Source organism: Rhinolophus sinicus, linkage group LG17, assembly GCF_036562045.2.
Source record: "Rhinolophus sinicus isolate RSC01 linkage group LG17, ASM3656204v1, whole genome shotgun sequence".
NCBI lineage: Eukaryota > Metazoa > Chordata > Mammalia > Chiroptera > Rhinolophidae > Rhinolophus > Rhinolophus sinicus.
In genome coordinates this window covers 14,735,306-14,759,278 of record NC_133766.1, presented here as the reverse complement: position 1 = coordinate 14,759,278, position 23,973 = coordinate 14,735,306, and the positions used below count along the sequence as shown (strand labels likewise).

The 23,973-nt window shown below is 36.8% G+C and overlaps 1 protein-coding gene across 1 annotated transcript in view; it reads right to left on the bottom strand.

Annotated features, from left to right (window-relative positions):
- Positions 1–20,992, bottom strand: part of PLA2G4A (phospholipase A2 group IVA) — a 137,076-nt gene extending 116,084 nt beyond the window's left edge. Inside the window, exon 1 of the mRNA XM_019738116.2 lies at positions 20,866–20,992. The gene's annotated coding sequence lies outside the window, so the exon portion shown is untranslated. The remainder of the gene's footprint in view (positions 1–20,865) is intronic.
- Positions 20,993–23,973: the final 2,981 nt, after the last annotated feature.

The following is a 23,973-nucleotide window of genomic DNA, read 5'->3' as shown; positions in this document are numbered from 1 at the left end:
TAGAGTAAAATAATGTTCTCATCCACCTGCTTTCTTCAAAATGTAAAGGAGTAGGCTGTATCACAACTCATTTTAGTATTTGGTATCTTAGGTCTTATATCTTAGGATCTTGACCAAGGCTTCCACTTTAAAGTTCAATAGATACATAAATCAACTTCCAAAATGACAGAATGAGAAACTTGGGAAATCCTCTCCCCAAAAAGCACTGACAAAAGTGGTTAGAGTTATCACAAACAACCACTCTGGAAACTGACCAAAAGACATGAAATACATGAAAAGCATGTTTTTTTTAAATCTGCTAAATCTCAATAAGAACAGTGGGAGTCTGTGACATTTTAGCAAGGGGCTGCTCCTATACACCACAACCCCTGTTCCACAGCATGGAAGTTCTATCTGGAAAGGCAGAGAGTAGCCCTGAGAAGCACGTGAGCATGGAGGCGGGGGAGACAGAGGGGAGGGCAGATAACTGTATTTGGAAGAAAGCATGGACAATTCTACGCCCAGGGGTATTGTCAAAAACAATAGAGATGTAGTAGCCAACTATTAGGAAAATTTAATGCTAGCATGGGATCCATGCTGGTTGGGGCAAGCAAGAAAACAGCAGACCAGCCAGAAATTTAATAAGGAGATCTGGAGAAGGAGACTAGCATGGAGAGCCTTGCTGAGACCAACTTATTCTTGGTGGTGTGGAAGACTTTGTGTATATGCAAGACTGTACCATAAAAAGAAAGCTCAGAGGACTTTAGCAAGATACTCACAAAATGTGGCTTTGTGAATGCAGAAAATGAAAGCCAGGGAGGACTTGTAAATCCCCTGTACTTTGAAAGCATTCTCCAGGCCACATGCAGATTAATCAACAAAGGTTGAAGATTTACTTGCTCAAGTGTTCAAGCAAACCTTTGGCTAATCACTGGCTGGCAGATAAGCTATGCTAACCCAGGGGCAACCATTTAACCAGGCTTAAAAATAAAACCACAATGAAAAGTGAAAACTGAGATGGCACATCAGAGGCTGAACATTATAGGGAAAGACTCCATTGAATGAGGTGAGGAAAGTCATTAAAACAAACAAAAAGCAATGGTAACCTCCCTAGGGGGAGGGTCAGAATCCAGAGTTGCTACAATATATAATCTAAAGTTTACAATTTTCAGCAGTAAAAAAACAAACAAGCAAACCCAAAACAATGAGAACAACAAAAAGAAACCAGGAAAATGTGAGTCATACACAAGAAAGAAAAAAAAACAGTCAATAATGACTATCTTGGAGGGACTTCAGATTATAAATCTGGCAGACAAATATTTCAAAAAATCTGTTATACATATGTTCATAGAACAAAAGGAAATGATGCTTAAAGAATGAAAGGAAAGCATGATACAATAACATATCAAATAGAGAATAGCAATGAAGAGATTATAGACATTAGAAAAATATAACCAAATGGGAATTCTGGAGTTGAAACATAATTGAAACGAAAAATTCATGAGAGAGAATCAATGGTAGATTTGAGCTGGCAGAAGCATCAGTAAATTTAAAGTTGCATCAATAGAGATTACCTGAAGAACAGAAATAAAAATAAAAATAATGAAAAAACATGAACAGCTTCAAAGACTGGGGGACAATATTGACTAATTGACTATACTAATGTACATGTAATGGGAATCTCAGAGGAGAGAGAAAAAAGGAAAGAAAAAATATTTGAAGAAATAGTGGGTAAAATTTTCCCAAATGTGATTAAAAACCTGCAGAAAGCTCAATCAATTCCAAGCGAGATAAATACAAAGAGATTCAAGCCTAGACACATTTTCTTGAGGATCCAATAAAAAACAAAATCCTGGTAGTAGCAAGAAAAAAAAAAGGTTCATCACGTGAAAAGTAACCAAAATAAGATCAATGGATGATTTTTCATCAGAAAAATGGAGACTTGAAGGCAGTGGGATCACATATTTAAAGTGCTGAAAGAACAAAACTACCAACTGAGAATACTATACCAAACAAAACAAAACAAAACAAAACAAAACAAAAAAACTATCCTTCAAAAAACAAGGGAAAATAAACATATTTTCACATCAATAAAAACTGACAAAATTTTTTGCTAGGTGACAAGCATTAGAAGAAATAATGAAGAATGTTCAGGCTGAAAGGAAGTTATACCAAGACAGTAACTCAAATCCACATAAGGAAATAGTACTTTAAAAAGTAAGTAAATAGACAATTTTAAAAGATGGCATAAATATATATTTTTTCTCTTTTCTTCTCTTAACTGATTTAAAAGTCAACAATGTAAAATAATAATTATAAAATTGTATCAATGGGCTTATTTAAAGATGTAAAATATGTGAAAATAATAGTCCAACAGAGGGGGGAGGGAATGGAGCTAAAATGAAATAAGGAAATAACATCAGATGGTAATTGAATCCACAGAAAGAAATAAACAGTACCAGAAACAGTGAATATGCAGATCAAAATAAAGGAATCTATAAATACAGTTTTTCCTTTTTCTTCTCTAAGCTTCTTTTAGAAAGATGTATAAATCAATAAATTACAATACGGTATTGTGATTTATACCCTATAGACAATATACAAGGTGTGACAATTAAGTTTGCCAACTTGTTGCAATGATGTTGCTAACCTTTTTTCGATATCAAAGGGATTATTTATTATGAATTTGCACCATCTGGACAAACAGTTAACCAAGTTTACTATTAGGAAGTTCTGAAAAGGCTGCGTGAAAAAGTTAGACAACCTGAACTTTTTACCAACAATTCATGGCTCTTGCATCACAACAATGCACCAGCTCACAGGCATTGTCTGTGAGGAAGTTTTTAGCCAGTAAACAAATAACTGTATTGGAACATCCTCCCTACTCACCTGATCTGGCTCCCAGTGACTTCTTTCTTTATGCGAAGATAAAGGAAATATTGAAAGGAAGACAATTTGATGACATTCAGGACATCAAGGGTAATAGGATGACAGCTCTGATGTCCATTCCAGAAAAAGAGTTCCAAAATTGCTTTGAAGGGTGGATTAGGCACTGGCTTCGGTTCATAGATAGCTTCCCAAGGGGAGTACTTCAAAGTTGACCATAGTGATATTCAGCAATGAGGTACTTTTTCTAGGATGAGTTTGTGAACTTAATTGTCCAACCTCGTATATGACAACAACATAAAGGAATGTGGATGGACTGGAACTGTATTAGAGCACCATTTCTATATTTATTGATATAAAGTAAATTATAAAAATTAAGGTTCATCTAGAAATAATTCTTAGAGCAAACACTAAGAAAATCACTGAAACATATAGTTAAAACAACAAAGGAATGAAAATGGTCCACTAGAAAATATCTACTTAAAACAAGGAAAAGAGGAACAAAAAAGAAATGAGACATATAGAAAAAAGAAAGTAAAATGGCAGATGGAAATCTAACCATAACTATAATAACCTTAAACGTGATCAGATTCAATACTCCAATCAAAAGACAAGAGGTTGTTAGACTAGATAAAATCTATACATACAAAAGACTAATGAAATCCAAGTAAGGTCTGTAGTTTAGTTAATAGCATTTATTATACCAATGTCAGTTTCCTGGTTTTAGTAATATACTATGGGTATGTAAGGTATTACATTGGGAAAGTCTGGGTAAAGTTATATAGGAACACTCTATAATATTTTTGTAATTTTTTATTTTAAATTATTTCAAAATAAATAAGTTGTTTAAAAAGTCCAATACATGTGGATAGATCTAATTTATATGTACAATCTTCTTTCCAAAGTTATGTTTGAAAGAAGTAAGAAAGTAGTCATAAGGGAAAATCAGTGGATAAGGTTCACTGTCTTCAGGATAATCACTGGTCATTACTGTCCGACAGTGACGGCATTTTCAATTCTCGTTACAAACAGGCACCCTTTCATCCTTTTCCCGCCCTAAATTGTTAACAGTAAACATAGATATTTCAGGTTTCTGTGGAATTACGGCATTTCTGTCAAGCTAGCCACATTTAACCAGGAAAATGTGTTTCTCTCCACAATGAACTCTGTCCTGGAAACCTTATTGAAACCAGGTTGCACAATGACTGTCATGAATGCTCATAAAACAGCAGTTTTGTTGTTGTTGTTGGTTGTTGTTGTTTTTTTTATAACTAAGCTGAGTAACCAGTAGTCTCGGTGAGTGTACACAGCCTTTGAAATCTGAAGAAAGATCTATGGACCTCATGGTTTCTTTCTTTCCTTTCTTTCTTTCTTTACTTCTTCTTCTTCTTTTTTAATTGGCTGCCCTGTATCTATAAACTTCCTGAACACTAATGAGAGGGACATTTAGACACACTTTTCAGCACACACTCGTCTATGCGATGCAACTATTGGCTTTCAATGAATGCTCAAAAGTGTGTGGTCTTTCCAAAACCCAGTTAATCCCATTGTCAGGGCAAGATGGACTTTTCTGGGAAAAGTGAACAAGAACCAGAAACACAGACTACAGTGCTTTGTCAGTTCTCTCTCCCTGCATAAAGTGATATGACAACAGGAAAAGAAGGCGCTATTATTAGGTTTGTGGTATCTGGAGGAAAGAAGGGTGGGAATGCAAAGGATCCTTTTCTCTCTCCCTCCATTTCACCGTGTAACAGAGCAAGAGGTAATAAGAGTCTCAAACAGATCTCTGAATAATATAAGACCCGGTCTTATTTTACTATAAGACCAGTCATAATATAATATAATATAATATAATATAATATAATATAATATAATATAATATAATATAATATAATATAATACCGGGTCTTATATTAATTTTTGCTCCAAAAGACGCATTAGAGCTGATGGTCCAGTGAGGTCTTATTTTCGGGGAAACATGGAAGGTAGTGGCAGGCTTCTCTACTGGAGCCTGATTGAGCTAAATTCAAGCTTGTCTCCTCCTTCCTCTGATTGAGTGATCCTGATCCTCAGTGTCCTTACCTGTAAAATGGGGATAGGAACCCCACCTCCCCTACACACCTACACGCACACACACACACACTCCCCTCACAGAGGCAGTGGGAAGATAAAATGAGAAAATGTATATCAATCATCAATGACAGTTCCTAAGCAGGTCATAAATATACAAAATTATCATTTGTTATTATTACTGTTGTTTAGGAAACTGATGCTTTTCCCCAAAGTGCCTCAATTTCCGGAGACTTATTTGGCACTGGAGATTTCTAAGAAATTCAAATAGGCAAATTTGCTAAACACCTTTTATACAGACTATGGACTTTTTCATATACAACAATGAATTTTAATAGAGATTAAGAAATGCCGCTGTTTCTGATTTGTTAATTTTTTTTTTTTTTCTAACTAAAAGTATTAGGACATTGACTTGTCTGCTTCGAAATTCAAAGCTCTCTTCATTGTGCTGGATATAGAAAGACATCGTAAGAGCAAAAAGGGCATTGCACTACTGTTTCTACAATTATCACATATAGATATTGTCGTGCAGGGCAGCCTGCGGGGCCTCTGGTCCCACTCCCCACATAAGAACACAGGATGTGGCTAGGCCAAAATGGAACACCCACGGAGCCATAGACAGTGGAGTCATACCACTATATTCTCTCTGGCTGCCGGGCGAGACACACACAGTAGTAGCCACACGATCCGCAGTCTGCCATTTACTTCTCTGCCTGCCAACCAACTAACCAATCAATGCAGCCCTGCAGCCACACCAGTAGCCAACTGGCCAACCAGCTACATCTGACAGCCATCTACTACCTGAGCCAACACCTTTCTACGTGAGGCCGAGAGCCTGGAAACTGCTCTCTGGGACTCTGTCCCCACAGATAAACAGTTACTATGGCATTACTAAAGTTGTAAATTCTTAAATTATTTTGCTTGTGCTTTTTTAAAACCTAGACTAAGTAAAGCGTTTGCTATCACCAACAAGCACAGAAAAATGAGGAAACAACAGGAATTAAGATAGGTGAATGAGACGCTTAATATTAGAAACGTCTCTCATGCCACACTGAATTTAGTACAGAAAATCTGTTAAGATTTTCCCAATGAATTCTAAAAGCATATTGCTGGATACAAAGGCACCGATTAATTAATTAGTTCTGTTTCTTAAGCCAGGAACCCAACAGTGTGGAACTTGCCTCCTATGTCCCACAGACGCCTGGTGTTCACGCTATTCCTCGTGAATTGACTGGAACTTCCCACTCTATTTTCATTAGTGGGTGTCTGACTGTACTTCTTTATCTCTCAGATTTATATTACTGAGCGCTCATTACTTAAACAGACAGGTGAATATGGAATATCTACCAGAGTTTCAGAGAAGGAAAAGATTCAGGTGGTTTAAAATAGAACAGGTTTGATAGAAAAGGTAAATAACTAAGATGATATTTGAAACCATGAATGGGCTTAGATGTCTGGAAAGGGGGAATGGAAACATTTCCTCTAGGAAAGGCCATGAACAGGAAGTGGTAGCCACCTTGGAGAGGCTCCATCCAACCTCAGGCTCTCACCGGTGCCACCCCCTCTCCCACACCTTCTCTACAGGATAGTCCATACTCATTCATCACGGTTCTGTGTAAACTCACTCTGAAGTATTAGGTTGGTGCAAAAGTAACTGTGGTGTTTGCAATTATTTTTAACCTTTTAAACCACTATTACTTTTGCACCAACCTAATAAACCATCTCTTAATCTATCTACTAGGCTAGGACCCTTGTATTTCTCCCTGATGTCTCTTACCACATTATATACTATATACCATTATATGGAGTGTACGTCTCCCCTCGCTGTGAGCAACGTGAGGAAGATCTGTCTCTATCTTCCTGTGTTCCTGCTCAGCCCTGAAATGATCACTTAATTACTGCTGACTGAAGGACGAACACACAAATTTGGGAATTTGTCTGGTGTATTGCGGGAAACTGGCCAGGCCGTAGATGCAGTCTTGTGTTGAGAAACAATCAGGGGAAGTATCGTCTATTTATAGAATCTAGAATGACAAACTAGAAGATATCTTAGCAATTGCTACTTTCCTTGCTTAATTTTAAAAGTTCACATTTACTGAGCACTTCCCAGGTGCCAGGTACTGTGCCAAGTGATTTATATACACCATCTCGTTTCATCTTTATAACAAGAGAGGGATTACGACAGCCACTTTAGAGATTTAAAAAAAAAACACAAAAAACTTAACCTTTAGAAAGGTTAAATGATTTGTCTAATTGACAACTCAGACTGAGGCAGAGTCTCCTTTAACCACACTCTACAAAAGAAGACTATTTCCCAGAAAGACTAAGAAACTTTTCCCAGGTCATCTAAGTTACCAGGGGCTAAACTGGCCCTGGAATCCTGACACTGCCTCATACCCAATTCTTTCTATGTCATTCTGCCCCTCGACAAAAGATCCTTAAGGGATTCTGAGACATTATACTATAGGCAATAGCATTACGAGAGAGTCTTACCAGAAAGCTGGCATAATGGAAGTGATGCTTTGTATTAGTTTGCTAGGGCCATCATAATAAAATACCACAGACTAGGTGGCTTAAACAACAGAAACTTATTTTCCCACAGTTCTAGGAGCTAGAAGTCTAAGATCAAAGTGTCAGCAGGTTTGGTTTCCTCTGAGGCCTCTTTCATTGGTTTGCAGATGGCCACCTTCTCCCTGTGTCCTCACATGGTCTTTCCTCTGTGCCAACACATCACTGCTGTCTCTTTGTATATCCAAATGTCCTCTTCCTTCAAGGACACCAAGCAGATTGCATTAGGGCCTATTCTAAGGACTTCATTTTAACTCTATCATCACTTTTAAGGCTCTATCTCCAAATGCGGTCACTGCTAGTGGGAGAGTTAGGCTTCAAAGTATGAACTGGGGGATGGGGCACCATTCAGTCTATAACCATCCATAATATAAACATCGCAGTTAAACAAAGAAGCATACAATTGTTAACGGAGAAATGTTGTACTTGAGGAGCGGGGGATACAACCAGCCAGAGAGGCCCAGATGTGATGTGATACGCACCTAAACTAGGATTTTGGAGGTATTAAAAAAACAGGAGAGAGCATAGCATCTTTAAATGGGCCAGCCTCCCTCATTTGGTTATTTAAAAAGCGCAGGCGCGCGCAAACACACACACACACACTCGTTCTATAGAAATGAAACACAGTACATAATTTTTTTTTACCACTTGACAGTTGCCAAAGACTAATAAAGGTGAGCCTACCTTAAGGGCTAGGACATGGGCTGGCCCAGTCTCACATGGCATTATGAACAATGCAAGAATGTCTTCTCACCCCCAAGCCAGTTTTCTGGTTTTCTTTCTTTCATCATCTGGCTTCCTGTTATTTTTCCATGATTTCACCTCTTGGTGGCCAAAAATAAGCACTCATTCTGGCTATATCTTAGGTCACACAATTTTGGAATTAGAAGGAAACATTCATCACCACCGCCTAGAACTTCAATGTGCAAATGTGTAAGCTGAGGCCTAATGATGAAAACAAACTCATCCAAATTCACCCAGTTAGGCAAACAGCTGAACACATCTCATCACCCTCAACCAGGTCTCTTTCTTCACACTCTACCAGCACCCTGCAACCCAACCCTTCCTGCATGCTCAGGTCAAAAAGGAAATATAGCCAAAATAAAACAGGACATACAGGTAAATTTTAGTTTGACCAAAATTTTAAGTTGCCAACTTATTGGTTGTTGGTAGGCTCAAGATACGAATTTGAGGGAAATAAATAATGGAATTTGTCTCTATGATTGGTCAAATACAGCTTAGTCATTTTCATCTTTTATACTTTTCTAGGTTGGAGACTTAGTCACAAGAAGCTTACTTACAAATAGTGAATGGATTGTTTAAAAAATTCCTCTTCCCACACTATTATGGAATAATATTCCATTGACAAGTAAGAATTATGTTACGCTCATTTTCAGAAAACGTAGGATAAAATTTTACTTTCTACTGAAAAGAAATTGAGACTGGTGATGCACTGAGTGTTAACACTTTTTAAGTATACCTAAGAATGTAGCACAAAATGCTAGGAAAAGGCGAATGGTTTGAGAAGTGTATTTACTGCTACAGCTCTCTCCAGAGCAGATGGTATGCAAATACGCTCCCCTAGGGAGCATTTGTGTTTTGTTGAGGGTTCCACTCCCTCCTTAATTGCTGCCTTATTATATGACTTACTCAAGATTGCCACAGCACAGAAAGCCATGCATATTTTTCTAAAGTAAACAGTCCTGGGAAAACCCCCAGGAAAACCGTCATAGTAGTTGTAATGTTTCATGAGTGTGAGGCTGATCTTGCAGTTAAAGTATGAATGTTGACTATGACCTTGAAGTGGAAAAAAATGGACAGAAAATATACCACCCCATTTTAGGTGCCATTGTGCACTCACATCACTAAACCCTAGCCAAGCATTCTACAAGTCCTGGATTGGGAAACATGTAATAGGTATTCAAGTTCATCATTCCTTTGTCAGGTTGTAAGAAATTTTGAAATGTGCTTCTATTAGGTTGGTGCAAAAGTAATTGCGGTTTAGAAGGTTAAAAATGATCACAAAAACCGCAATTACTTTTACACCAACCTAACAGATACTGTGAGTGACAGTTCACTTCTGAAATGACCAGGAAAGCCAAGGTTTTGCAGGACAAGAGCTCTGTAAATAGAAAGTATGCATTTCAGGGGAGTACCCTCAGGAGTTCTTAATCTTTTTTGTACCATGGACCACTTTGGTAGTCTGGTTGAAGCCCAGGGACCCCTGGATACAGGATGACACTATAAAATCCATGAAATAAAACACTGGAAACAAAACAAAAAGAAACCAATTATATCAAATTGCATGGAGCACTTGCAGTCTAGGAGGTTCCTTAAATGTTAATTGCGTATGCTTTAGAGCCTGGCGGCACTCTGCAGAGTACACCTATATAAAGTTCAATGTAAAATTTTTGAGGACAGAAGAACTTATAGCACAATAAAGAGGAAAATGATGAAGCAAACAAATAAACAAAACTAAGTTCTTTTTTGTACCATTAACATCTGCTAGCACCGTAATGAACATGTAATCAAAAATATTTCGGTGTTACATACAATAAACAGGTTGAAATGAACTAGAAACATTGTCATTTGCTCCAAAATATGAAATTTGCATTTCCTCTACCTCCGATCAGCAAGCTAGAGAAGACTGCCAAGGACATGAATAAAATCTTATAAGTGTCAGTTGAGCTTCTGCTGGTGAGCTATAATGCCTCAGTGGGTTTTGTGAAAAATATGAAGTTAATAAAAACAATGTTATACTCTCCTTCTCATTTGGCAGATGCCCCCTTCATTTTGGACAGGAAGCAGTTAGATAACTGTATCCAAACCACAGCCTAACAAATAGTAGAGCCAGGAATAAAGTACAGAAGGACTTTCTAATTTACAACATGTCTCATCAAGACAGGAGGAAAGGAAGACAAAGAAGAATCTGGTGAGTGCCAGGCAGTGCATCTAGGAAACGATGGAGCCAGAAGCAAATTCCAGCGCATCTGACCACAAAGAGCTTCCCCTTCTCACCACGTGGCCAGCTTATCCACACAGACTCATGGTTTTCATTCATGAAAGCACTCACCCATCATTAGTGTAAAACTAAAGCATTTTAATGTTAAGAGGATTTATGAAAAATGGCTAATGAATTTAGCAAAAAAAGAAAATGAGGGTTTTTTTTTATTTTATTGAGGAAATACGAGTCAATACTTCATATCATTATCTTGGCTCTTAAAACCTTATCATTTTAATTATGGCAACCAGTGTTAAAAAAAGAAAGGACAGGTCCAAAATGGAGTTACTTGTGCTAAACCCCACATCAGCAAACCAAGACTGAATTGCAGTTTCAACATCTCACAGGCATGTGACCTTTAAGTAGTCAATGTGGAATTACCTGGTCAGCATTAGTGAGGTAATCTGTGATAGACCCTCACCCTTTCCCCCAAAGGAAAGTGACTGCCTGAAAGAACCCACTCTTTATTAGAAAGTTCCATTTCCAACCATTTTTGCCTATGAAAACCTTTATTTTGTACAGCTCTTTGGCACTCCTTTCTACCTGTTAGGTGGGATGCTGCCCAATTCATGAATCATTGAATAAAGCCAATTAGATCTCCAAATTTACTCAGTTGAATTTTGCTTTTCAACACCAGCTGTTCTCTAAAGCTTTAAGGCTTGAAAAAGAAAAGGAAATGACTTTTAGTTTAAAAATGAAGGATTTAGGTCAAGTTGTAGAAAGTATATCCTGTTAGCAGGGCTATAAAAGAAAGATCCTATTTTTGGATGATCATTATTATTGTTTCAGCCATCTTTACACTGTAAAGCTGTAATTGTTCTAATTATATAGAGCATTGTCTTGATGGCGGAGGCACTAACATGCCTTCAGAAACCTAGAGAAGGAGGCAAAAGCTAATCAAACTGAGAGGTGTGATATAAACCAGACACAAGAATTTAGCTAGGCAACCAGTAAAGGCAGGCATGGTAACTGTGAAATAATCAGAGCTTAAAACGAGGACAACAACAACAAATCTAGCAAGGCAGCCTAGAAGAAAAAGGAATCCAGCATGATGGTTCCTGGAACAGGTAAGGCATTGAGATTTGCTGAAGACCTAAACTGGGCCTTAGCAACTGGCTAGGTAAGGATGCCAACAAGAGTTTGGAAGGAACAAAGACTCAATTCCTGCCTCCTAAATGCTGGAACTCAAGCCAATTTGTTACTACTTCCTACTAGTTAATAATTACCTTAGATAAAAGGACCTGTATTCTACAAGCTCATGAATGTCTATGCATTTTTGTTTTATGCATTTATGTCTTTTGTTTCTGTTTTGTGTTTTTGCTTAGTGTAGTGATCCTTTGTTTTAAGGATTTCCAGATTGTCTTTCTTTCTTTCTTTACAAACTCCTACTCTAGAAGAACTCAGCCATGCTAGCTTCTCTGGGTTTGCTCCCAGTATTTTAACACAGCTGGAGAAAAAAACCATATAACCTGGGAGACTGGTTTCACTTTATGTTCCCATTCTCGAAACTCAAAGAGCTCTCAACACTGCACAACATCTTTCCAAGTTTCTCTAGTGAACTTGCATTCTCACCCTCGAAAATGACTTGCTTCTTCTCCTCAATCAAGTCTCTCACCCCACTCCCACCGTCACCCCACTGTTAGCTGACGACCTCATGTCTCATCACTGAGAAAACGGAAGCAAAAGAGGGAAGTTTCTCATCTCCCCACCAGCGAATCTACAAACTCTTCTGCCTGTACACAAAGGAGGCAGACTTCCTCCTCCTGTTACAGACGTGGCCCCACATGTGTCTCTCTGGATGTAAAAACCACACTTTCCTCCTCAAGTACTTCACTCTGAACGCCATGACTTTCTTTTCTGAATCAGCAAACTGTACTTCCTACTGCATAATCTGATGGCAAACCTATTACAGTCTCCCTCTACTACATATTCCTTTTCCCTCCGTGTCCCCATTTTTATGTGTGTATCACGGGCAGATTTCTCTAACGGGCCATTTTCTCACTGTATCCAGGTTCTAAGAGTCCTCACTTCCATCCACTTGCCATCTCATTTCCACTTCTTTGTCACTCGATTGAAACTGCTCTTTATCAAGATCATTAAGGACCCCCAAGTTTTCAAATGTAGTCATCACTTGTCTATCTTCCATTTCTTTGGAACTACTTTCCCTCCTTTGTTCCCATGACATCACCCTCATCCCTGGTTTTCCATCTAATTTCTTGGTTGCTTCTTTGAAGGCTTATTTACAACTGCTGCTCTCTGCCTGGAGCCCCCATCTTGAGCCACACTAGTCTCATTCCATTCACCTCCCCGACATGGCTTCTCATCGCTCACATCTTGGCTTAAATTTCACCTCTCAGCAAAATCTTTCTATCTTTCACCTCCCGGGTTATTCTCTACTATGGAACTCCATTTATTCTCTTTATTATCTGTTTATTGCTTGTCTTAATTATTGTCTCTCTCCTCCAAGAGGGAATTAACTGTACCTGCTTTATTCACCCAGGTATTAGCACAGTGTCTGGGATGTAGTCAGTATTAGTTAAAACTTACCAAATTGGTGAAGGAATAAATGCACACAGGCCAATGATCAACAATTCCTGGTTGATATTAGCATTTGCATTTTTTTTTTGACCCAATTGGTAAAATTCTTAAGTGAAAATGAGAGAACAGAATATCTAAATTTCTTTTTATGATACCTATTCTTTATCAAAGTACCCAAAAGACACATTTTTCTATTATTTTCCTAGGTATACTATACACATTCATAAAATAGTACCTAGAAATTATTTTCCTCACAGAAAATATAATTTATACAAGAGCGTTCTTTTCATTGTGATACTAGCACATAGCTCATCAATCAAGTCAATTTGTCAATTTACAACATGATTTAAGTAGATGGTAGGGATTTCTGTAAACATTGAATGAGTCTCACAAAATTCTTTTACTGCTTTTCATTGACAACAGAGGCACCATTAGTGATAAGGATAAAAAAAATTCCATGTAAATATTGTGAACTTTTATATAGTTTAAATATAAATCCCTGGTTATTGCCACCTCAAAAAATAAGGATCAAGTAGCAGATTGTAAGTAACCGTCTTAATAGTTTACGATTAATCTTTTTATTAACCAAGAAACCTCTTTAAATTAGAATTTTTGCTATGAAAAAAATCCTCCTTAAATATGTTAGTAGCACCTTCTAATAATCTAGGATATAACAATACTTTGAAGTTATTATCTGAATGTGAATTCTCATTAAACATTATAAGTAGTGATTTAAAAGACTGTGCAATGGACAGTGTAGATGCCTGACCACTGCACTGTACACCTGAAGCTGAAGCTGAGTAACATTGAATGTCACATAGGGAATAGAGTCAATGGAATTATAATAGGTATATACGATGTCAGAGAGGTAGTATCACTAGGTGTAAATGTCCAACTATTTACATTGTTTTGTACACCTGAAACTAAAAAAAAAAAAAAAAAAAAAAAAAAAGACTCTGCCATGAACTGTGGAAATGCCCTAGTGTATATCTCTTTGAGATCTAAGTTCATGATCTCAACCAATTTTAAATTAATTTGCAGGGCCGGCCCAGTGGCTCAGGGGTTTAGAGCTCCATGCTCCTAACTCCCAAGGCTGCCGGTTCGATTCCCACATGGGCCAGCGGGCTCTCAACCACAAGATTGCCGGTTCAACTCCTCGAGTCCTGCAAGGGATGGTGGGCTCCATCCCCTGCAACTAAGATTGAACACAGCACCTTGAGCTGAGCTGCCTCCCAGATGGCTCAATTGGTTGGAGCGCATCCTCTCAACCATAAGGTTGCCGGTTCGAGTCCCGCAGGGATGGTGGACTGTGCCCCCTACAACTAGAAATGGGAACTGGACCTGGAGCTGAGCTGCGCCCTCCACAACTAAGACTGAAAGGACAACAACTTGAAGCTGAACGGCACCCTCCACAACTAAGATTGAAAGGACAACAACTTGACTTGGAAAAAAGGCCTGGAAGTAAACACTGTTTCCCAATAAAGTCCTGTTCCCCTTCCCCAATAAAATCTTTAAAAAAAAAAAATTAACTTGCCTCTTCTTCATGACAGTTGAATGGAAAAAAAAGTCAATACCTGTTTGAGGTTTGTGGTAGATCTCACAAGGGATTGATGGCTATTACAAAACCTTAATCATAGACGCAGGGGTCTATACAGTATGTCCCCATAACTGCGTGCATCTCTAGGCACTTTTCTCCTGATTGCTTTTCTATAAATTCTTACCTAAGTGCTCGAAATTACTTTTCTCAATACTTTCAGAACATGACAGAAAATACTACATGTAAAAAGCCCACAAAATAGACTTCCCTTTTGTTTCCATAAATAAAAAAATTAGAGCCTGAAGAAAACTTAAAGACACCATTTATCTGCCCCCAGACTATCCTGAGCGGACATTGAATCTTCTACAACTACAGATCCAAGAACTTGGCAAGAATACCTCCTTCCATTAAGGGGCCTAACACCCCAGCCGATCGCCTGTGAACTGCGTTTAACTTGCTTATCTTGTTAAAACTGTGGGCATCAAAGTATGAGGCAAATAGGAAGTGTGTCAATTTACTGACTGAAATTCAGAACCCAATTGCTGACCTAATATTTCTAGCGGCACAGTTGCATCCAGCAGTCAAACTTGACCTACTATGTATTATTTATTATGATGTTAACATATGTATAATAAACCATTTTACAACTAATGTAAGTTTTCACCCCTGAAAAAGAGTGTCTCGTTTACCATAAACTACTGGATTATTTGGAAAGGTAAAATGATATTTTTTTTTTCTATAAATGGTTAATCCAAGGTCAGAGTAGCCATTTTGATACAAATACTTTATGCCAACTGCCAGGGTTAAAAAAGGCAAAAAGAGCCATAAGCTCCACGGGTTATACATAGACTATTCTAAGAGAATGCTCGATTACCAAACGGAAGTAAAAACTTTGGTAATATTAGCACTTCTTGTATAACTCATAATATGTCTACTTTGTATTTTTAGATAAAATTTCCTATACTTCATCATCTTAAAGTGGCATATATCTATATAAAATGCTAAATAGTTCCAAAATATGAAATTCTAAATCATACACTACTTTTTCAATCATTCCTAGATGTTCGTGCTACTTCCTCTATCAGGTCAATCAGTAATCCAGTTAAAGGAGCAGAACAATTCAGTTAATATGGAAACATGCATTGGGATGTGTACTTTCTGGATCTCCCCTTATAATTTTTCTGATGTTAACATACATAGGAAGAGGTTAAGAGCCTTAAATAGCATGGATCAAAACTGATCAACGAATCAATTATGCAGTTGAAACATAGAAAATGCATCAAAATGGAAATCTTAAGATTTGGACATTAAAAAAGCAATTTGACGTTTCAACGTTTCTCTTTTCACATCTGTAGAATGTGACTACCTGCTCTCCTAACTTACAAGGTTATTGTGGGAATGAAATTCTGAAGCAGTCTTCTACATAAATCACAAAATGCTATGCAAATGTAAGGTATACTGGTATTGCTTGAAACTAGATAATCAGAAAATAAATTGTAAATTAATAATAAAATGAAAACCCAAGCAAGTATAAGCTGAGTATTATAAATACATGACTTTCTGTACTATAGAACACTGAAATTACACATATTATGGACATCTGTTTTCTAATTCAAAACATATCGTTACCTAAAAACACCTAAATTTCCCAAAGGACCCCAGAAGTCAAGGGAATGAGGAGAAAAAGATTAAGGAAAAGGGAGCAGGTGATTTACAACTGCATGTGCTTAAAAGGGCCTGTCAGCCTATTATCTCTAACTCAGAGATTGTTAAACTCGGATAAGAATCACTTTACAAGTGTTTGCTGAGTTTCTCTAAAGTCCTTTGAATTCATTAAATAAGTGATTAGGCTGGTAGTGTTACATGAAAAATCTGCTTACAGTAAGCACTGAATTATTTAAGCTTATTTCCTATTTGTACAAAGGGGAGAAAAACTGTATTTTCAAAGAATGTTATAAGAATCAGAGAGACTCAAAGAACAGAATCACACAGCAAGCATAGCAAAAATGTGGTGCATCTCTCTTTTCTCAGGCAGGTGATGGTGTCAAAAGACCAGACCACTGTCTGCTATCTACGATCTTCTTTGAAAAGAACTCAAGAACCAAGCTTTTGGTTCCCCTAACTGTCACTGCCCAAATGGTCAAGGAGTAGAAGATGAAGCATTGACAAAAATTTAAATTCATTTTTTTCTAAGTTGATTCTTGACCAACATGGGCACTATTTTTCTTACAAAACCTTTATAAGGAATCATCATGCAACCCTTAGTTCTATTCCATCTCCTCTAGATTTTGAAGTCTGGATGTTCCAGGAGCTGTGGGAGATTCTACAATGTTTTGGCCCTCTTCTCAGAGCCTTCTTCAATTTCCCTAATTTTGTAGAATATGATAGTCTATGAGAATGCAAATGACTTGCTTTCCTTGTTCTATGCATCTCACCCATTTTTTTTAAAAAGGGTTTGAGGAAACAATAAGATTAATCCTCCAAAACTGAGAAAAGCCATGTTTCCAGAATTTCTGTTTCCAGTCCAGCATTTGTTTCCAGTTCAAAATTTGGCCTTTAAGGTTAAGACCCCTTACACTCTTCAAAATTGAGGACTCCAAAGGGCCTTTGATTATGGGAATTATATCCATTGATATTTATCAAATTAAAAATTTAAACTAAAAAGAGATTTTAAAATCACATTGAAAGAGGCAATTCATAAACACAGACATCTAAGAGGACACTGAAAATTGTTCAACCTTGTTTCTGGAAGAAATTCAAATGCAAACAAGATACTATTTTCATATAACAATTGTCTAAGTTTTTGGGTTTGTTGTTTGTATTTGATAACACAATGTTGGCTTAGGGAAATTCTACTCTCTTCTACTGCTTATAAATGGATACAATCTTTCTTAAGAATAAAATGGCAAAAATAATATCTAGCATTCCATGACATATTGCTAAATATTTTTAAGAATCGTCCAAATACTCAATTATTATTATTATTATTATTATTATTATTCCTATTTTACAGTTGAGAAAAGTACATTTTGGTAAAGCAATTATTGGCTTATGATCTCACAACCTGTAAGCAGCAGAACTTTTGTTAGAGCCTGGAACATACATTATAAGAATCTATCCAAAGAAAGTAAACAAAGATGTGTATAAACATTTATATAAGAGGTCCTAGCTAAAACATTGTTTATAATAGTGAAAACTATAATCCACCTAAATATCCAAAAATTTATGATTCGCCAACATTTCCACAGACTAAAAATTACATCACGGTGAGAACCATAATCTCTTGTTCATGGATAGATTGTCATTGCTTGCAGTGCCTGACACATATAAGGGACTCAATAATATTTGTTTAAGATATAAATGAATATGAGTTAAGATATAAATAATGCATGAGTCCAAAAAAATCATATTTACAGAAAACTCCATGATTGAGGAGGAAGCATGTTATAAAACAGCATGAACAGTGTATTAAATTAATTTAACAAAGAAGCCATTAGACTGAGGTAACTCCAATGCCATGGCAGCCTACATAAGTAAACCAAAATCTAAACCTGTAAATGCCTCAAAGTTACAAAATTGAAACCTAAGGACAACCAATTACAGCCAACGAAAGCTTAAGCTACAGCCAATTAATAATTTCCTTACTTTGCTTCCACTTTTTCTCTATAAAAGTCTATCCCTGAGATCCTGTTCGTGAAGCTCCTAACCACTTCCAGTTTGGCACTGCCTCATTGCAATAGATTTTTGTACAAATAAATGCCTCAGTTTATCTTTTAACAAGTATGATCACCATTTTATAACATCTATATGTAAATGCAATTATAGAAAAATGTATAGAAGTATAAACAGATGTATATACATGAATTCCTGTCTCTTTGTCTCCGTGCTGATGCACTCTAGTTACTCAATAAATATTTGTTGACTAAATGATGTTTTAAAAGTAGTACCCCTTAGAGGGATTATGGGTAATTTTTCTCCTTTCCTTCTTTGGAATTTTCTGTATTTAATAAAATTTAAACAGTGAGCATGAATTATCTTTGTAATAAGTAAGAATATAATAAAACAATAATGCTGGGAAATATTGATAGGAATTTTGGAGTAAAGGCAGCAAATACTGACATCTCACAATACAGTTGAAAAAAAAAAACTTGCATCTTATTTTCCTATTATGTTTCACTTGTTGCATTCAGCGGTAAAAAAAATATCATATATTATAGAAAAATGGCAAGCTAAATATTGTACATCTAGCTATTATTAGGGTTGAATCTAAAATCTAGGTCACTTGGTTTCTAGGCAAGTAGATTTTTCCATCACACCAAATTTCTTAGCGTTCCAGAACACTAATAAATAAATGACAATATGGGCATTGCAATAGTCACTGTTAGACCGTTCTTTACTTGTAAGTAAAATGATTTGCTAATTATTTGATATTACCAGAAAACTCCAAACTTCTAAGAAACACTGCATTTTCGTGTGAGATGGATTGTTTTGGGGGGATTTATGAATTTCCTAAAGCTGTTTCCGAAGTTGTGTAAATTGCAGGAGCATGTGTACATTATTATAGAGAAGAGCCTACAGTTTTCATAAGACTTGTACAAGGGTCTGTGATTAAAAAAAAAAAAAAGGTTGAGAGTAATGAAAGCTCTAAAATCTGCAAGCAAGAGGAGGAAAAAACTGATGGTAAATAAAAGGCATATGAGAGGCAAAGGCACCACAGCTAATTCTGTCTTCCTCTTTTTGATTGCTGGAACATATTTTTAATGTGCAAATGATTCGGTTTCATGACTTTGCTTTCTAAGCAGTGACACTAGGAATGATACTGATGGGTTAAAAACACAGGCCAAATTATCTCTCTGTTGTGAACTTCATCAGATACTAAGAAATCGATTCAATAATTTTCCTTTTCTTAATTAAACATAAATGCAAAGTACTTCAAAAGTGACTCACAATGTTAAACATATAAATGAATAAAAAGAAGTTATTTTGAAATATTTTGCATTTATGTTTAGTTAGGAAAAGGAAAATTTTTGAATCGATTTTTCAGTTTCTTGTCCCATAAAATGTGCTTTCCCTTACAGGAAGTTTGTAAAGTTGCTGTGAGCAATGCAGATTAAACACTTCTCTATGCATTTCACAATTATTGCTTAATTTAAAAATTTATCTCTTCCCCCGCTCAATGAAAGAAGCAAATAACTATTTCTAATGCCAACATCAAACTTGATTGGCAAGTTCTAGGAACTTCTGGAATATAATTTAAAATTCTTAAAGAGGTTTGTTTCACCACTACTCCCTGTAAATATCTCTTGGGCTACAATTTCACATTTACACAACAAACAGAAACAAAGCACAACACAAATTCTCCTTGAAAGGGCTAAATATGCAAATATCATAATTCAGAATTATCACCCATCCAAACGTACTCTCCATCTGCATTAGCTGAATGAATGCTTACATCATCAACCAGTATTAAGAGCATTCGTGTTCTATTTTTTGAGGTGAAAATCCTTATTTTTAAGACTAACATGATTCTAAGATTTAGTCATTAAGACAAATTATTTAGATATGTTAAGCCACTATTATTTCATAGCCAATGCCTTTTTTGCTGCTTCTTCGAAAACAGAATAACTAAAATAGCATTCACACTCAAAACTTAACTTTATTATTTGATCAAATCTTTTCCAGCATCTACTTTTGAACTCTGTGCTGGCATGTTCAAGAACTCAGGGGAAGGGCGAATCAGAATACCAGTTGTTTTATAATTAATTTTCCAATATTGTCTTCCTTTGCGCATAACACTGTAACACATTAAATACCCAGGGATGCTTTGCATAATAACCGAAAAGACTAGTTTTAAATTAAAACTTAAATGAGCCCACAAATCCCGTCGCTAAACATCATTAAAGCTGTCAAACGCACGCTGCTCCAGTACGGGGCTCTGTAACCCTGCTGGCATCACGTGGAGCTCTAATAAAGCGCCACCTCACTGCTGTTTGAATGTTGGCTTTCTCTCGCGGCTGTAAGTGAAGGAAACACCTTCTCACTCTGACTCCACGGTGCATTTAGACTCCAGAAATCAGGCTGGCATTTCTTAGAAGAATATTAAGTGCCCTGATCTGTGTCTCATTCCAAAAGGCAGAGGACGTGCAGACTTTTTAAAGCAGGGAATACGTACTAGATTTCCTTCTGTCCTTTCTTCCTTCCAAGTAAAATACAAACTTTAACCTAAGGAGGGTGGGAGAGAGAAGTGGAGCAGGGAGGGGGGGGGGGGAGTAAATACATTGCTTACAGTTCCCAGAGTTACATGAGCTTCTTCCAGCTGCTTTTTGCCTCTAGTTTTCCGTCAGGATCCTTTTTCAGCGGGGACCACAACGGAGTTCAAGTGTTATCCTTGGTAGGAGGAGCTAAAATGTGGGCTGGTTTCCTTTAGTCTTCGCAGATGTTTTAAGGTGGAATTAAAGAGGAAGAGAGGGAAAGCAATTGTTCTTGCAGAGGCTAATACGCTAAATGTAAATGTTCACTTATGAGAACCAAAAGTTTGGAGTCAGAAAACATGCTTGAATAATATGGGATTTAACCGGTCCTATATTACATGGATGTTGGGGTGTGTATGTGTGTGTCTGTGTGTGTGTGTGTACTTCTTGTCCTTAAGTAGTTATGCTTCCTCTTTTTTTCCCAAACAAGAACTAAATAGAAAAGATGACTAACCTAGAGCATTTTTTCATTCTTGAAAAATATAAAATGAGCACATGGTGAAGATGAACCATGTAAGACCACTTTAAAAATCAATTCTGTTCAAATATTACTCCCACAAACTGAAAACACCTGAGTTGATAATCGTTTGTTTGTAAACTTAAGATTAAAGGCATACCAAATACTGTAATACATATGTTGAGATTTAGGGGGGAAAAAATCAAATTAGGTTGAATTACAAATTTGCAATGTAATTTCAAATACCTGATATCACTTTAATAAAGGTATACAGTTTAAATTTATCCAAATTTCACAAGAATGATTCACTTAGCATATCTTGTTTTCAAGCACAGCATCTTCTATTTTGGCTTTTAATCAAATGCTGAGCACACTTTCCTAGTTTTCTTATAACATTTTCAAGGACTGTAATTTCTGCAGACCCCATTAAATCTTCTGGATTATCTGCTTTCTGTAGCAGATAATTCAGATAACCAAATTCAAATCTTTTTTGTTTCTATTCTCCCATATATTCAACCTGATATATTATAAATCTCTCTTTCTTAATAAAGGCCAGTGATGTCTCACAGGGATCAAGGTCTTTCTCTTTCCAAAGAAGACCCCTGATTTTTTAAAAGGTGTTGTCTGGTAAATAGAGAAGCAGAGAGTACATGGTTCTTTTTCACCTTTTCTTTCAGGTACAATTGGTGAAAGAACAAGTTTTTCAGGGCACGTTCAGCCTAAGATTCTGACAAAGAAAGACTTCCTTGAAAAACAGCTTCACATGTTTCCATCAGTTTGATAATCAAAGGTTGTAGCTCTCGCTATTTGAAGAGGATATCCAGTAGTGTGTCATGTGTTAAAGATAAGGAAAAATTTTGATTAAATGCTTTTCAAGAACATTTCTAAAATGGCTAAGGTTAAAACACATGGGGAGATATCTTCCGCTTTCCAACTTCACTTAGTCAAGCTGACTTAGTTCCTTGCCTGAAGTGAATAAAAGCTTCTGCAAGTATGTCTCCCTCTTTGTTGCTGATGTGGACCATCTCCCATTTCCCCATTCTGTGGTTCTGTGTCCTTTATCCCTACAACCATTTTGGTTCCCTGCCTGTGATCTCGTTGTTCGCGTAGACCCCTAGATGGATGGCACAAGTTCACTTTCCCCCAAATATTTCCAGCATTAGACTTCTGCCTCCACTTTATTGGTAAGAGAGCCTTGCCCTCACAGCCTACCTTAGGCGGTGGGATCAGTCAGGTCTGAAGAGCCCCCTTCCCTGAGCCTGTCCATCAGTGAAGACCAGCTAGGAGAAGGACTACACGTGGAACCCAGCTGAAACTGAGCAATATTCTAGAAGCTTCTTTCAATTCAATTCCACCTTTTGCATTTTTGCCAGACAATGAGGGTCATATTGTTTGTTGTTAATTATCACCATCTTAAATTTTACACTGAGAATAAAAAGCTAACTTTAGCATTGGACAAGTAAGCACAAGGAACAGCCTCAAAACTGGCTGAACTAACTAACAAGGAAGTACTATTACATGTCAAAACCCAGGGCTCAAAAAGCAGAAAAGAAGAACGTGACGTTTTCATGACTGATTTTTTTTCTTCCTTTATATGCAGTTGCTTTCTATTCTCTTTTTCACATCTTCCACTGCACCTATCCTGTACTCTAACTACACGAAAGTGATTTGTCTCCCATGAACTTGGACGTGAGGAATGAGATACAATTTGATAGTTCAATCCATACATCCAATGAGAATGATTAGCCAGCATGCTAATCAGCATTCTCTTAGAGTGCTAAGAGATAGTTGAAAAGGGAAATCTAATACAGATTGTGGACACAAACAGAGAAGATTCTCAATGGCCACCAATTAACCAATTTGCTTATAATAATATGTCCTTCTTGTCCACTGCTCTACTTGAGTATTCTGGTCCATAATGTAAGTATATTTGAGGTAAAATAGTAAGTTCTTACTATTTGTCTGTGAATATCATTAATATGAGTCATTCCTCTCTTTATGTATTAGCAAGATCAAGTTTTTTAAGACACCAGAATCAAAGAAAGTTGAATTCTCACCTATGAATATTTTTGGCATCCAGCTAATTGAGCCTCTGCTTTCTTTCAACACAGAGACTACTCTCCTTGTACACCTTTCCCTTAAATTCCACTGAAATAATCCTACTCATTCTGTAAGGCTTAATTCAGTTACTACCTTGTATGGGAAATTTCTGCACCCATTCCCCTTTCCAGCATAATTTATCTTTCCACTTGAGCAAGTACACTTATTAGAGCACTGTTCAATTTGTGTTATACTTGGCTATATGAGAAAAAAGTATTTTATGTTCCATGATGGCAGGAGACAAACCTTTTTTTTAGTAAAACCTCCCCACCAATCACCCCAAGTCCATAACACATTAGGAGCTCAAGGGATGTTTGTTGAATTTGTCATACATATCATGGGTTCAAAGATATCTTAAACTTGACACCCAACCAGCATTCTACTTGACACTGCCATTTTCATCATAACTAAAGAAGAGAAAGTTTATTTTTTCATACCTCCCACAAACACACTAGTAAAACTCCTGGAAATATGAAGCTAATCAGAGAGAAGGGTGAAATGGACCCTAATTAAAACATATTTACAATGAATTTAAATATTAGATGTCATGATGAAAGCACAGAACTAGGGAGAGAGCATCTACAAA